Source organism: Pyrus communis, chromosome 11 (genome assembly GCF_963583255.1).
Source record: "Pyrus communis chromosome 11, drPyrComm1.1, whole genome shotgun sequence".
NCBI lineage: Eukaryota > Viridiplantae > Streptophyta > Magnoliopsida > Rosales > Rosaceae > Pyrus > Pyrus communis.
The window spans coordinates 17,441,241-17,459,312 of NC_084813.1; the positions used below are offsets into that span (position 1 = coordinate 17,441,241).

Below are 18,072 nucleotides of genomic sequence, written 5' to 3' on the forward strand. Positions count from 1 at the left end.
AAACTTGTAAACGCCCTCCTATTTAAATCATTCCAAAATTCATGATCATTTTTTGCTCAAGGGGAAGTTGCATGTCCTACATAGTTGTGCTAATTAATTTGTAGAAGGACAGTTGGGCACACAGAGAGGACTAACCTTAAAAAGTTGTTCCCTCCCTAAATTTCCTTTTTTGCTACTAAATATTTAATCCTTTTTAACACTTTAGCATTTAATATTATTAATTGCTTCGGTATATGCTTTGTGCAAATGACTGCTAAGGATTATTGTTAAAAAAGTTACTAGTGGGCAGTGTCTCATACGCCACTACTAGACTAAAAATATTGGATATACATCCCATGTCATAAGCTTCTTCATTACTTCCAACTTTCTTAGAACATTAAAAAAATAAGGGGTGAATGAAAAGAGATATATGCATGTAAATAATCTCTACATTATTTTCTATTAGTATGTTTTGAGGAACGATTGTCTCCATGAAGGATACTATACATTGTAATCTTGAAACTCTCCTGGAAGGGTAAGTTAAAATCTATCATTCACATTTACGTAAAAAAAAGTTAAGATTTTATTATAAAATTAATTGGCGGTATGAGAACTAGCTTAACTACTTAGAACATATATAAAGTCATTTTTTTCTCTAATGTGATATTCATACCCTAAATATAAGTACATTTTAGCAGTCCCCATACTCAACAAATATTAGGTGACTGTTATGTCTATTTTCGTCTTTATACAAAACTATACTACTCTTACATTAAAAAAGCATTTTTTTTTCCACTGATTTGTTACTCATAACACTTTTGAAAATAAAGTTTATCAAATCCTCGATTGTTTTATTTTACAAATGATTATTCTCAACGCACAATAGAAGACTTTTTTTTTTTTTTTTTTTTTTTTAAATAGCACAACAATCCCTAAACTAGCCTTACATCTAATACATACATAATATTACAATGAAAACAACATTTATTTTTCACTCTGTCCAGATAAACAAAACTGGATCTACATCAAATGGAGAAGAAATAATGTGCTAGGTTCATGTGTTGATGCCGAACCAACATCCCAAACCTCGTGTACTCGAGTTTGGACATAATCAACGTCAAAAATTTTGTTGGACATCGAATCTTTCACTGACAATTGAATTCCCTGCAGCTCCACTTCTATTTCTTTCATAGTAGGACGCTTTTTTCCATTCAAATTCAAGCAACGTCTTGCAAGATTAGCAACTACCATAATCTCTTCCTTCCTAGCATCTTTCAAAACTCGGGCATCAAGAATATCGAACAAACGATTCTCGTCCATGGAAAGAAGAAAATAATGTGATAGGCTCATGGGTTCTTGTGACTTTGTCTTAAAAATTGGTTATTTTCCCTGTCAATAGCTCAACAAGGACCACTCCATAGCTATAAACGTCACTCTTGTCCGTAAATTGGCTAGCCTGAAAGTACTCCAGGTCCAAATAACCGAATGTTCCATTTACCTGTGTCATGGTAAGGTGTGTTTTGTCAATGGCGACAGATCTTGATGTCCCAAAGTCTGACACTTTGGCTCTGTGTTTATCATCCAACAATATGTTCGAAGACTTGATGTCTCGGTGGTAAATAGGACAGGAACTGCGAGTGTAAGTATGATAGTGCTCCTGCAACTTCGGTTGCAACTCGTAACCACATTTCCCATGCAAGAGGAAACTCCTCATTCGGGTGCTGAATATAATAAGAGTGTTCCATTGTGTATAAACTCGTAAACCAAAAGGGGTACTTCAGTCTCCAAACGGTAACCCAGTAATTTAACCACATTCCTGTGAATAACTTGTGACAGAATACAATCTCATTGATGAATTGTCTCACTTCGTCTCCACTAACTACACTTTTTCGACTTATTTACAGCAATAGTTCTCCCATTTGCTGACACTTCTTTGTATACGGTACCTTGGCCTCCCTGACCAAGAATTCTCTCTACGCTGAAATGGTCCCAGGCGTTTTCTTGCTCCTCTTTACTGAACAATTTATTTTTATCAACGTTAGCTTCAGCGGAAGATAATTGCTGCCCCAACAAGAAACTGCCAATTCGTTTAGAAAACTTCTGCTTGCGGTTGGTGCCTTTCCTTTTCATATTGACTTTGTGCGACCACCATGCTCCAATGTGTATTAACAGTAGGCCAACAATGCAGCTGGTAACTGAATAGCTCAATTGGAAGAAAAAAAATCAATTGGTCAGATATTATTGTTCCTTCTTATATCTAATCTAAGTAATGCAGGGATGGTTTGAAACAAAAAAGTTTTGTAATGGAGGAGCAACACTAGAAATGCTAATACCAGCTGCCATAATCAAAGGTTATCTTTTTCTTTTTTTTTTTATTTTTTTTTTATGGGATTTGAAGAGAGCAATGTGACGGCCACATTAACCCGTGATGGTCGTGCAGGTGAAGGGCATTCAAACGACACAATCGTATATTGTCACAGATATTGCCGAAACCGCATCTATTTGGATCTTTGCATTCATCAATATCTGCATTTCAATGACAGAGGAACATAAAAATCGATTGTCACTAAACTTTTTTTGGCATGATGTGGAATTTAGGTTGACAATGATCATTTTGGGGCTAGTGTCTACAAATTGATTCACGATAATTAGGCGGTTAAATCAAGCATTCGATATCTATACCTGGGGTCTGCAGGAAAATTAGTCAATATTTCATCCAATCTCATTTTGTTGTGAACTAACGTCAATATTCGAAGAAGGACTACCTAGAATATTCGAAGGATGACTACTCTGAATATTTGAAGGAGGATTTAAGCATTGTTTCTTATAGTATCGTTTCATTAAATAATTGTATAATGAGAAGAAAAAGTCTTAGACTCTTAATCCTAGAGTAGAGTATACTATATGACTAATAACTAATTAAACCAACAATTTAATTAATCAATACCAATGATCATATAAGTTATCCAATAAACAAAAATTCAATTAATCAATAACACTAACCGTATAAATTATTCAATAATCAAGAACTCAGTTCATCAATAATCAACAATTCTATTCATCAATTCATATCAATAAAGTTATGTTTTTTTCATTAAAATTTAAGTTCTTTTATTCTTTTTATTAAAATTTAAGAGATTTTTATTAAAATTTAAGTCTTTTCATTAAATAAAGTTATAGCATGATTTTTTGTTAAAATAAATTTAGCCCAAACACTTTTCATGAAAGTTTCCTTAAGAGAATTAATTGTCTTTTAAAAATCATGGATCAAAAACCTTAAAAAGCAGGTAAGACTAGGGGTGAGCAAACGGGTCCATGACACGTGGGTAGGGGCGGGTTCAAAATTTCAAAACACAAAACAGGGCGAGGCGGGTATACAAAATTAGCGGGTTGAGGCGGATCTTAAAATGAATTTTTTTTCCTTATCCTAGTCTTCTCGATCTCTCTTCCCGACTCCTCTCATTTCACTCAGACCTCTCTCTTCCTAACTCGCTCCCACCGTCCCAGCTCCGTATGCCGCCACCATAATCATCAGACCTCGATCTCTCCTCTTGATTCTCTCATGTATTCCTCGCTCCGTTCGCTGCCATCATCATCAAGCCTCGATTTCTCTTCCTAACTCACTCTTTGGAAACTAGTCTCTCCCTTTCTTTGACAAACTCAAAGGGACGAACGATGAAGTCGAATAACTCGAAACGACAAATTAGTCATCTTCTTCGTCTGACTCAGACACATATTTGCAGCGTACGACTCTGCTCATAGTCCTTTTCAGTTTTAAGGTATTATGTTTTAGGGATTTAGGATTGAAAATTAAATTAAGGTTTTCTAGATTTAGGGATTTTGTTGGGTTCTTGAACCTTGACCTCTGTTGTGTTCCAATTTCAAATCTTTTATTGAATTGAGTTTGAATCGACTAAGTTTGAAACTTCTGTTGAATTAAATTGAATTTGAATCGATTGTGTGTGAGTGTGTGAGTGTGTGTGTGTGTGTGTGTGTGAATAACTATAAGAATTGATGTACTGAATATATAATATACACACATTAGTACAAAAAAGAGTTTACGCAACGTAGGTAATGTCGTAGCGCAAAGTTAAAAAATGTTGCTTGAAAATTAGCCCAACGACAACTTTGTCACGTGCAAACTGTTGTGCAAAGGTCGTGAAAACAAGGTTTGCGCGACAAAGAAGTAACCCGCGTCGTGCCAAGAACTTTTGCGCGATGACAGTACTTGTGTCACGCAAAAAGTCTTTGAACGACGACAATACCTACGTCGTGCAAAAGCTCTTTGCGCGACGACAGTATTTGCGTCACGCAAAAGGTTTTTACGCGATGCAAGTTACTTCTTCGTCGCGCAAACCTTTTTTTTTTTTGCTTTTTCTTTTTTTGACAAAATATTTTTTATTTAATTTTTTTTTATTTATAAATATTGTAATTAAATTATAAATAATAATTAATAAACCAAGAAAACGTATTTAATTATAACATATATGAAAATGTTTATACAAGCTATCCGGACATAAAAGAAAAAACTACAACAAGTAATCGTCTAGGTTGGATGCATCAGGCTACTGGGTATCGGCTGGACAAAGTGGCTGGGAGGTCGAAGGTGGAGTAAGAACAAGTGCTGGCATCGGGATTTGAAGGCTAGACATATGTAAGGCCCGTAAGATCATACTCATCTTCTCGTCCTGGGCCGATAAATGGGCTGCAATCTGGGCTTCCCGGGCTTTCCAGGCTGTTTCTTCGGTTGCAATCTTATCTTTTAGGGTTTCCACTTCCTCCGTTAGGGCGATGACCTATCCTTATATACATCCACATATGTATACTAAGAAATACGAATATATACTAGCTATTATGCATAAAGCATTTGACGGTGATTAGTACTTGATGAATCGAACCAAAGGCAATATACAATTTGAGTCTACCAAAGCCAATGGGATTATCATAGACTCCAATGAGTTGCCAATGGGATTATCATAATCAGATACCCTTAAAATCTATAGTCAGTCCTTTCTAAATGAGCTGTCATGTGATAAAACGTAAGAAATTAACCATTTCTCACTTAGACTCCAAACAGTTACAGAGAAAATATAGGAAACAAAGGCAATATATAGATTATTAACAATGAGTAATTCTGTCACAATGAGAACATTTGTAATAAACAAATGCAAAGGCATGTTAAAAAATACGGTAAGGATGACAATCATGAAATAACAAAAGTCTTTCCTCTCATTGAAAGTAGCTTTTAAAATAATCATTTGAGAAGAAATAACACATTAATTTCAAAATTGGAAATTAATGGAGTTTAACAAAAATGAAACATTTCCAAATGAAATAAGGGAACACATTTCAAAAGAAGAAACAAAAAAACAAAAAAAAACAAAAAAAAAAAGAACAAAAGAGAACTAAGCACATGAATCAAATTTTCAACCTTTATAAGTGATATCTTCCCAACGGCGGTTGAGCTCATAATGCCAACCCTCCTGCTAGAAAATCTGCAAGTTCTCCACACATTTAGGAAAGAAGACGGCGTCGAGGGTCATATCAACGAGATTATAAAAATCCTGATCATTCAAAAACAACAATTGTAACATCCCACATCGACCAATGGAGAGGAGGTGATGTGCCTTATATGTACATGCCCACCTCCATATAGCACAAGGCCTTTTGGGAGCTCATTGGCTTCGGATTCCATCGAAACTTCAAAGTTAAGCGAGATCGCACGAGAGCAATCCTAGGATGGGTGACCCACTGGGAAGTTCTCGTTTGAGTTCCCAGAAACAAAACCGTGAGGGCGTGGTCGGTGTCCAAAACGGACAATATCGTGCTACAGCGGAGTCGAGCCTGAGATGTGATGGAGCCCGGGTCGGGATGTGACAACTTTTGATGGTATCAGAGCCACTCTGCCATTTGGTGCGCGTGTGCCAATGAGGACGTCGGGCCCCTAAGGGGCGTGGATTGTAACATCTCACATCGACCAACGGAGAGGGGGTGATGTGTCTTATATGTACATGCTGAAGGAAAATTTGTTAAAAACAAGTTCATTTGAGCAACATCAACAACATGCAATTAACAATTAAAAGGCGGAATCATGTTTATATGCACTCAAAAACAAAACTTAACCCATGAACTTCAAAGCCTAGTAGATAGGTGAACCAAGACTCAACTCAAAACAAAGTGAGTTGAGAAATCAATACCTTTGTAGATTCCTCTTTGCATAAGCAAAGGCTAATCACCCAAAGAGAGGGCCTTCATTCCTTGCATCTTAGATCCATGGATTTGGATGGATGAAAAGGTTTCTCCAAGTTCCCAAAATTGAGAACCTCTAAGTCTCCACACCAAGGTAAGATTGGAGAAGAAATGAGTGACCTTGAGGAAGTAAGATTGCTAGATGTTTTCCTCAAGAGTGGCCGGCCATTTTAGAGAGAAAGGAGAGTTTGTTTTCATCTTTACTCCTTAGAAAAACCCTAAGGATGAAATGGCTATAAAGATGTCTTTATACCACCTCACAATGGAGTGGCAAACTTGCAATTAAGCCAAGTTCACTACCCTCCTCTAAATGGCCGAATTTAAGGGGATTTATTGGGCTATTTGGGCCTTTGTGAATCATTATTCATTAAGTTGTCATACAACTTAAGTCAATGGACTTGACGTTCGAAGCCCATTGGGCCTTAAGGTCCAAAACTATCCCGAGGTCTTTTAACGAACTTATTCGTTTGATTAATAATCATATTAATTAATCCTTGCCATAAATAATTAAACCATTTAATTATTCTTACTCATCTCCGTTGAATCTTCAATCTCTACCTTACACGGTGTACGATCCATTAGGTTCCTTTTAGCGAGGTAGTGGGCGATTCAAACTCTTTCAAATCGATTGTGAATTGAAACTTACTTTCAATTCTCCCGTTAGTGATAATACACTTTTAGGGCTTCCACAAACCATGGTTGACGCCTAGCAGTATGTCATGGTTACCCAAGCTAATCAGAAGAGGTGGAGAACCTATTCAGTTTTAGGATTACAAATGCAATACGGTCTTTCTCTAATACAATACTCTTGACCACATTGTTTGGTTTGATAGTTTATTCATGTCTACTATCCAATGTGAGTCGTGTGCTTATATGATTACCTTGAATGTGACTTGGAACGCATTCCAACATCTCATTCATACTCTGGCCAGAGATTCTAAATCATATCATAGAGTATTCTCCCTCAAACAGTTTGAAGGTTAGAGATCCCTTGTTGCGCATTCACTTGCCTCCATGGCTAAGTGGCTTAACCCCGACGATGCCGTGGACACCCTCCTGATGGAGTGACTTTGACATAATCAAAGATTAAGGACCTAACCACAAGACAACTGTGATGCCTCAGGTCAAAGGACTACTTTGCATTATCCCAACCATGAGTTCTCATGTGACATGAATATGAGAACTCTTCGTTGATCGTGTTCAGTGAACTCATTCTCTATTGAGCACCTACGTACTTGTCTTGATGTCACACACACCAATGACTCGAGACTAGTCACTCTCCCTGAGAGAAGACATAGCACGTACTGATCTTAACGGACTGTCAATGCCCAATTGAAAATCCTATGATCAGGAACGTTTAGGATGTGTCAACGAAAGAATGGTCTCATGAATCTAACTTCTTTAGATCGCATTCTTCCAATCACATATTCCTTGGACTTATCGTTTAAGCATATAACATTTATATGAGACGGCTCAAACAATAATCTTTGCCCTTAATATTAAACTAGATTAGTTTAACATGTGAAATGTCCATAAAGTATCATCATATGATTGGTTTTAGGGCACATTTCCAACACATGCCCACCTCCATATAACACAAGACCTTTTGGGAGCTCACTGCTTCGGGTTCTGTAGGAACTCTGAAGTTAAGCGAGAATGGGCCAAAGCATTCCTAGGATGGATGACCCACTGGGAAGTTCTGCTCGTGTGATTTCCCAGAAACAAAACCATGAAGGCATGGTCAGGGCTCAAAGTGGACAATATCGTGCTATGGCAGAGTCGAGCCCCGGATGTCGTGGAGCCTGGGTCGGGATGTGACAACAATCCTTGGTGTTAGAATACAGATTACAGAGTAGATACATGTATTTTCATTTATACATTCTCAACCCATGATTTACCTTTGTGTTTGGGGACATGACTGGGTAGCTACCTATAAGAATATTTGAAATGGTCTACCCCAGCTCCCAGGCTCCCTTTCAACAACTCATCAAATGGCTTTTTCAAGGGGTACTTTCTCGACCCACACCTCACAGCATTTTGCAGAATGTATGAGATTCCAGTGGAATCCTTCTTGCATCAATAAATAATTAAAGCTAAAAAATGAGGCTCTGATCCGAAAAATAAATGAAAACAAAAACAAACACACACACACACACACACACACACACACACACACACACACTTATATATATATATATATGTTTGTGTGTGTATGCTAGTTAATATAATATTTTTGAAGACTTAACTGCTAGCAGAGCACAGAAAATCAGCAACTACATAAATGGGTAGCTCCATTTTATTAATAAATAAACAAACAGACAAAAAATGAAAATTTTCAGATTTTGAAAGAGTACTCACGGTGGGGTTCGGAAAACGATGCCAAAGACCTTATTTTCATCGCGTTGGACATGGAAGCGACTTGGGCACCTGTCTTTTTATGGCGGAGAAGCAAAGCTTCCGACTTGCACTCTCCGATGAACTCCTCGATGACCTTCTCGAACCCAGCTTGTCCAAATCTTCATCTGTCAAGGTTAAGGAAGAAAGCACCTCATAACACTCTGTACCTGTGAGTATCCATAAGAAAAAATGGATTAAATCGCAAAATTACCAACAAAAAAGAAGAAGGGTAGCTTAGGGTTTGAGTTACTTATATTATGTACCTCATGGTAGTGGTTATGGTGGAGAGTGAGTTGGGGACATGCCGACGGCGGTTAAGGAGAGGGAGGCGAAATGGGTTTGAGAAAATGAGGGAAGGAAGCCGGACGGCGGAGCAAGGAGGGTGGCGGTGGGGTTCATAATCGGACGGCGGTGGCTGCTTTCAAAAAGAGGAAAGAGCTGCTTTCAATGAGAGGAAAGACTTCAATTCCAAGATTGAGAGATGAGATGGCGGTGGCTGCCATGATGTTGGGTCACAGTGATGGATGTTAATCAATATCAATGGAAGATTTGTGATCTACGAAGAACAGTTTTAGAGAGAGAGTGAGAGATAGAGAAAGAAGAAAGAAATTGTATATGATTTTACTTAATCAGCAAGTAATGCAATGTACATCACTATTTATACATAACAAACTTAATCAGCAAGTAATGCAATCTACATTACTATTTGTACACAACAAACTTAACTACCTAACCAACCCATAGCTCCTAATCTTGTGACAAGTGTAACAATCCTACACTCACTAACTCATACTATAACATCCCCCTTCAATCTCTTGCTTTGATAAGTTAAGCATGAGATTGTTACAATGTGTTTGAAATAAAGGAGTACTCAATCCCTTGGTCAAGATATCTTCAAACTGTTCTCTGGAGGAAACAAACTGAACAAACTGCTGCTGTTTTGCCACTCGTTCCCTAAAAAAATGCACTTCGATTTCAATATGCTTTGTCTTTTAATGCTGAATTGAATTAAATGAGAGAGCAATAGCTCGCAGATTGTCACAAAACAATACTGGAGCTTTAGAGATAGGAACCTACAGAAACACAAGTAGTTGTCTGATCCAATCGAGTTCTACATAAGTAGTAGACAAAGTACGATATTCTACCTCAGTAGAGGACCTGGAAACAGTTTGTTGTTTCTTAGAAGACCAAGACACAGGATTTGGTCCTAGAAATACAACTAGTCCAGTAGTAGATCGTCGATCATTTGGGTCTCCTGCCCAATCAGCATCACTGAATGTTGTTAAATTCAAATCACCTCTATTATAACTAATTCCCAACTGTAGTGTTCCCTTTAAGTACCTGAGTATGCGTTTCACAGCTGTGAAATGAGCAACCATTGGATTCTGCATAAACTGGCAAACCTGATGCACAGAGAATGCAATATCAGGCCTGGTAAAAGTAAGGTACTGCAATGCCCCTACAATGCTTTTGTACAAAGTGGGATTTCCATACGGTTGTCCATCATCCTTAAGCAATCTGTTATAGGGTAGACAGGGAGTATCACAAGATTTGGACTCATTCATTTCTGTCTTGAGTAACAAATCCTAAACATATTTGGTCTGAGACATAAATAACCTAGTTTTGGTTTTGGAAATTTGGATTCCCAGAAAATAATTCAAATCTCTTAAGTCTTTGATCTCAAACTCAACTATGAGAGAGTGAATAACATCCTGAATTGCATTGGATGCACTGCCAGTAATATTGATGTCATCAACATACAACAATAAGATAACAATCTCAAAATCCACTTGTTTCACAAATAAGGAAGAATTAGAGTATGTATTTTTGAACCTCAGTGTAGGTAGAAATGTAGTTAACCTCTCATTCCAAGCTCTGGGGCTTGTTTTAACCCATATAACGATTTATGAAGTTTGCAGACGAAATTTGTATGATTGAGATCCACAAATCCAGGAGGTTGAGCCACATATACTTCTTCTTGGATAATTCCATGCAGAAATGCATTCTTGACATCTAACTACCTTAAACTCCAACCAAAGTGTGCTGCAAAGGCCAAGACAATCCTGACAGTAGTTAGCTTGACAACAGGACTAAAGGTTTCTCCATACTCTTGACCTGGTTCTTGAGTGAAGCCCTTAGCCACTAATCAAGCTTTATGTCTAGCAATAGGGCCATTTGTATGCTTTTTAATCTTAAATATCCACTTACACCCAACTAAATTTTTATTTGTAAGTAATGACACCAAACTCCATGTTCCCTGAGAATGAAGAGCATCAACTTCTTCTGTCATAGCTTTCATCCAAATAGGAACTTTTAATGCAATTTTGTAATTAATTGGCTCAACCAAAGACCAATCAACACCACCAGATTCTTGTAAAGTACTTAGCAAAGCCTTCTTCTTCACAATTCCATTTTTGCTTCAAGTTTGCAACAGATGCAAATTGATAGGAGGAATCTCCAAAACTATTTGCAAAATTTCAAGTTGAAATGAAGAACCTTGATGCATATGAACAAGTGATATTGCTTCAGCATTGGACTCAGGTACCATAAGGACTGATGGAGAAGATTCAGATTTACCAATAATGGACAGAGGTGAGTGTGGGACAAATAGAGAGGATGAGGATGACAAGGGTGATGTTTGTGGCGCTAGAGAACAAGACTCAGTCGAATTACTAAATGTAGGAGTTGTATGAGTAATGGAAGTGACATGAGACACAGGTAGAACAACAACATTAGTGTTTATGACAGTAAGTAAAGGAGATGAAGGTTGGGGCATCACAAAAGGTGTATAGGAGGACTTGGAATGTAGCAATAAGTCTGAAAATGGATAATCATGTTCATGACATACAACATGCCTAGAAATGTAGGTTTTTTCCAAGATACATCATAACAAATATACCCCTTATATTGTGAAGCATAACCTAAAAACACACATTCAATGGTTTTGGGTTGAAGTTTGTTACTAAGATATGGTTTTAAAAAGGGATAGTAGGCACAACCAAATATTCTTAAATGAGAAATTTGTGGAACAACTCCAAATAGAACTTCAAAGGGAGACTTATCAAGTATAACTGATATGGGCATTCAATTAATTAAGTAAGATGCAGTTTGGACAGCATAAGACCAGAAATAGGAAGGTAACTTAGCGTTCTGCATTAAAGTGATTGTGGTTTCTATAAGGTGCCTATGTTTTCTCTCAGCCAACCCATTTTGTTTAGGAGTATAAGGACATGATTTTTTTTTATGAAGAATACCCTTATCTTTAAGAAAGGATTCTGCTAATATATTCTCCACCCCCCTCTCAAATCACTTTGGAAGATCTAAATACAACTTGAGAACTAAGTTTGATCATAGTTGTAAAATGTAACAAACACAAAAAACAAGTCACCTTTATTGATTAATGGAAACAACCAACAGTGCCTTGTACATTCATCAACAAAAATCACATAGTACCTATATCCATCTATAGAAATACAAGGAGAATGACCCCAAAGGTCACTATGTATAGTGTGAAAAGGTTGTACGGACTTATTGACACTATGGTGAAAAGGAAGTTTACAAAACTTGCCTTGTAGACAACTGTGACATGATTGGTGAAGAAACCTGGTTACATTAGATATGAGCCTTATGCAACATCAATGTAACAATCTTACTTGTAGGGTGACCTAGTCTATGATGCCAAGTAGAAGATAGTACTAGCTGACCAAGATATGCTTAAGGTGGTTGTGTTATATTTTTTAGGATAGACTGAAAAGATGCAAAAGGAATGGGATGGAGTCCATTACTACACAACCCTTTGTAGAGAATCCTCCTTGTGGCCTTGTCCTGAATCCAAAAGCAAAATGCATAAAAAATTAACCAACAGTTGTTATCCAAACAGATCAGATGCATTAACAACAAGTTTTAGGACAATTTTGGAACATAAAGCACAAAATTCAAGTTTATTGGTTTCACCGTTAATAACAGATTGACCAATGTGTGATACTAACAAACCTTCACCATTTTCTGTTTGAATCGTTTCATTGGATGGATGAGGAGTTGCCAAAGACAAGTTAGACAGATCTGTAGTCATATGATTTATGGCACCGGAGTTAGTGAGCCAACTTGAGGGAGGCCCTGAGAGGTGAATGCCTGAGATGGTTGAACTGCAATATGCATAGCATGCATAGAAGATGGCTGAGATTGGAAATGCTAAGAATAAGTGTGTCCATAAGTCTGAGGAGACATAGGAAGATAAATCTAATAGGAACCACCACCAATATAATTGGGACCTTTGTCATTATAAAAATAGTACCATGTGGAATGATTTGTTTTGCCACAAATGTGACACTTGGATCTCTCAGGAGGCTTAGAACCACAAAATGGTGCAGTATGGCCTTCACTGTTACACAATTGACATGTAGGAATAAGAGGGGCAGATGGAGAAGAATAGTATTAACTTGGAGATTGACCAAGAATACCTGGAGTTGGTGTAGGCCACACATAAGTCTGTGTGTAAAGTTGGGGTCTTAAGTTGAATAACCTCTTACCTTGATTGAACTTACCCTTACCCTTGTTCCTATTGAAAGACTTATAGCCACCATTAAGATAGGAAGATTGACCATGAGAACCATTAGACTGCTGAAGTGGTGGTGCTTGAGATATAGTAGGTCCAGAGTTAGTAGTTATAATAGTGAGATATGAAGGAGCAACAAAAACATTGTCCACAAAAACATTGTCCACAATACTTTCTTCAGCCAATAATTGTGATCGAAACTCTTTAAGGGAAATCACACTTTGTCTACCCCTAACCACACATCTAAAGTAGAATAGTCAGAAGAATTGATACTAGATTCAGTAGAGACATTAGGCACATGGCAGGGATTGGAACCATCAACAAATCCCATAATGCCATTGCTTTCCAGCATGAGTTGTATCTGAAAATGCCAATTCAAGTAGTTGGAATCATCTGATTTCATGTTCACCGACATAGAGATTGTAGAAATAAGGGCCGTAATTAGAGATTGAAGAATCATAAGTTGAGCAGCAATCACCATTGTTGCAGAAAACAACCAAATTAGATCAATGTGCAAGAAGAACTTCACTGAGAACAAATCGCAAACACTTGGAGTGCACACGCCAGAGAGATATAGAAGAAAAATCGATCACAGCACAAGACCGAGCCAAACCCTAAACAATGAGGGTGCACGAAGATGAAGAAATCCTTGAGAATCAAGAAACAGAAATCAGAGGCAACCGAAGACAAAATCGAAGGTAGCGGAAGCAAGAAGACGGATCGAAGTATCACACACAAGCATCAGAGGCGATTGATATCATATTAACCAATATCAATGGAAGATCTGTAATCTATGTAGAACATTTTTAGAAAGAGAGAGAGAGAGAGAGAGAGAGAGAGATAAGAATGAAGTTGTATATGATTTTACTTAATCATCAAATAATGCAATGTACATCACTATTTATACATAACAAACTTAACTACGCAACCAACCCACAGCTTCTAATCTTGTGACAAGTGTAGCAATCCTACACTTACTAACTCATAGTCTAACAATGGAGAGAAGGGAGAAGTCTGAGAGACAGAGAGAAAAGGAAAGTGAATGAGAGATGGGAAAAGTCTGAGAGATAGGGTATTCCTTCCACCCCTGATTTCCTCCCCAATTCTACAGCATCACCTACTCCCTATTTCCTTGTAACCTAACCACCAAATTTCATGCCAATTTCCTAAAATTCAAAATTTTCCGCCATAAGTTTTTGGGCGCCATGCCAAAATTTTGAAAATAGAAAGCTAAAAATAAAGGCACCATGCCAAAATTTTGGCAACTCTCCAAAACACATGGTAAGGATTTAATCTCATAGAAGTGAGATTAAATCCTATTCTATGGTTATTATTGTAGTAAAGTTTTTTAATTAATGTCGAAGTGTGAAAAATATAAGAAAAATATACAAATGCTTGTGATGACAATCTCTACAACTTTTGTGAAGAGATCAACTCCGAAATTCACCACTATCATCCTATAAACCTTAGATTAAATTTTAGCCTTTGATTGTTGTTTATGTTTATGTTTACGCTCCATTCTTCTCACATAATTTCGTTTTTCAAATTTTCTTTTCAAAAAACATAATCTTCTAGTGAATTCAGAAACTTGAACGGTTCGGATCATTGATATCACATTTAGATTTTTACAGTTAGTGAAATTATTGCTATGAGTTTATAAAGTCTCAATAAACTATATAACATTGACCCATATTGATAGGATACGCATTCTATGAAACTAATTTCAATGATCCAACCGTCAAACCTGTTTGTATATACTTCGAGATCTCATACGCAAAATATCGAGAAAAAAAAAAAAACATTTAGAGATTAGCTAACTGGACAAAACTTTTTTACGATTATAAACGAAAAATCACGATTTAACGGCTATTTGAACTCGGATTTTGATGATTTTTACAGCTACACTACTTGATCCTATATGAATACAATGAATGAATTCAATCTTCAATTTAAAATATTTACACTAGTGGATACCACAAAAACTTATGTTATACTTAATGAAAATATAAATAAACTCTAAGTGTTAGTGAATCTATCGTTTTGATGGGATACGCATTCTACGAAACTAATTTCAACGATCCAACCATCAAACTTGTTAGTATATATTTCGAGATCGCATACAAAAAAAGCACAAAAAACAAACATTCAGAGATCAAGTAACGGGACAAAAAATTTCAACGGTTATAAACAAAAAATCACGATTTAATGGTTATTTTAACTCCGATTTTGATGATTTTTTACAGCTACACTCCTTAATTCTATATGAATGAATTTGATCTTCAATTTAAAAAGATTTACACAAAATCTTATGTTATAGTTAATGAAAGTATAAATAAATTATAAGTGTTAGTGAATCTATTGTTTTGATGGGATACGCATTCTACAAGACTAATTTCAATGATCCAACTGTCAAACTTATTCGTATATACTTCGAGATTGCATACGCAAAAAATTGCAAAACACAAACATTCAAAGATCAAGTAATGGGACAAAACTTTTCAGCGGTTATAAACAAAAAAATCACAATTTAACGATTATTTTAACTCGGATTTGGATGATTGTTTACAACTACACTCCTTAATCCTATATGAATACAATAAACTAATTCGATCGTCAATTTAAAATATTTAAACAAGTGGACCACAAAAACCCTTTGTGCAACGCGATTGTTTCGTCACGTAAACACCCTTTGCGTGATGCATTGGTTGGTCTATCGCGCAAACACCCTTTGCGCAATAGTGAACTAATACGTCGTGCAAATGGCCTTTGCGCGACGCATTTTCTCCGTCACACAAACATCTTTTGCGTGATGCATTGGTTGGTCCGTTGTGCAAACACCCTTTGCGTAATGATGAACCAATACATCACACAAATGTCCTTTGAGTGACGCAACTGGTCCGTCGCACAAACACCCTTTGCACAACAGTGAACCAATACATCGTGCAAATGGCCTTTACGCAATGCAGTTGGTCCGTCACGCAATTTTCTGGCACCAAACAAAGCCTTTTACTGCTTTTTTTTTTTCCAACATTGCGCGACGAAGGTCCACCTACGTTGCGCTAAACAGTTTTGCACGACAGAGTGCTTTGTCATGCAAAGTCCCGTCACACGAAATGTCCTTGCGTGACGCTTAGTTGTCAATGTTGTGCAAAACATTTTCGCACAACGAAATTTGCTCCATCGCACAAGTGTGTTTTTGTACTAGTGATCTACGCAAGATTTGATGTGCAATGCAACCTCAGTTTTAAAAAACAGCTCTTGTAATTTTCAAATCTATTTATCTTAGATTGTTTGTGTTATGCTTGGACTGGTTCAATTCGATTGTTATAATTTGGATTTGTTAATCTGTTTTAGAACACAAGAGAGACTGCCTATGCCATTAGGAAGATGCATTTGGAAAAGGCTAAAAGGTGCTTGGAAGATGTTTTAGCCCATAAGCAAGCCATTCCCTTCCGCCGCTTTTTTCGCGATGTTGGTCGAACTGCTCAGGCGAAGAATCGCCAGTCCAATGGTCAGGGACATTGGCCGGTTAAGTCTGCTAATTTCATTCTTGATTTGCTCAAGAATGCTGAGGTAAATGTTTCTCGTTTGTTGGCATGGCTTTCGCCTCTTTGCTTAATGTTTTATATTAGCAATGAACGCAAACTAAGCTGCTTTCGTATTTTGTAGGTAAAAGGGCTTGATGTGGATTCGCTCTACGTCTCTCACTTCCATGTAGTGAAATAGCTCATGTGTTGTTGCAGTGTTGTTGTGCATTGCAGTTTATAAATTATATATATAAGAGTTGGGCCCCGTGGACTCGCTGCGAATCAAACGGGCCGAGTTAGTTCCCGTTCCAAAACTCAAAACCCCTTTACCCGGCTCATCCCGCCCCGTTACTATTTAAAACGAATAAGGTATGTTCCTCCAAAATTGGGCCCAACCCAGCCCGTGCTCAGCCCTAGGTGAGACCATGCTTTTAAAAAGAGCTTTTTTTTTTTAGGAGGTGGAGTGAATAATGCGCATTAATGAAACTTTCTAAACGACAACTCTACCCTCCTTTCTTTCCCTACTTCTTCGTTCTTTGCCCTCACGAATCGGGTCAGCCCTAATTTTGCACCATTCACAGCTCGCACTCTCGTCTCTAGCTAGCTCTCTCCCTCCCAGCTCGTAGACAAAGCAGCAAAAATCTCCTATATTATAACAATTGCTGCATAGGTCAAATCTGATTTTCTCGAATTAGACAATGCATTTATTAGCCTTCAAATCTCCAATACCCTTGGTACCAGATTGGATTGATTTCAGTCATTTGTTTAATTCAAATTGGAATGATGGATGTAAGGTGATGGGGGCAAGGTAGAGATCGGTGTCGGGATAGAAGATTCAACACTTTTTTCCTAAGCATGAGATTGATCTGGATTTTATGAAAATTTAATGGGGGTGTTGTGTGAGTGTGGGGGACGTGAGTCCATCGTTGTTGGAGAAGAAATCAGGGTTGAGCAAACAGTTTCTCCTTGTTTTTTTTTAGTATAAATTAGCACGAGAGACTAGCTGGGAATTGAAAAAAAGAAATTAACTGGTAAATGTACACACCCTAATGCATACTGAGGTGGTGTTTGTGCAAATTTCTCTAATAATTATTTATAATTTGAGTTCTATGTACTGTTATTTTGCATAGGCAAAGTACATATAATAAAAGTTTACCAAACACTCTAACACTGTCTTTTTTGGAAATTTATCAATAATAGCAAAAAATTAGCTCTTAATTTCAAAAATGTCATTTTTTTATAAAAAAAAAATTCAATTCTATCCAAAATCTCACTTAAATGTCAGAAATACTCTCAATTTATACGAATAACCAGTTGTTGATTAAAATATTCTTTGTACTATAAGCTATGATAGACGAGATATAT

The 18,072-nt window shown here is 37.1% G+C and overlaps 1 pseudogene; it reads right to left on the minus strand.

The window, feature by feature from the left end:
- Window positions 1-999: 999 nt before the first annotated feature.
- On the minus strand, window positions 1,000-10,190 carry LOC137709104 (putative wall-associated receptor kinase-like 11; annotated as a pseudogene).
- Between the last annotated feature and the right edge of the window lie 7,882 nt (window positions 10,191-18,072).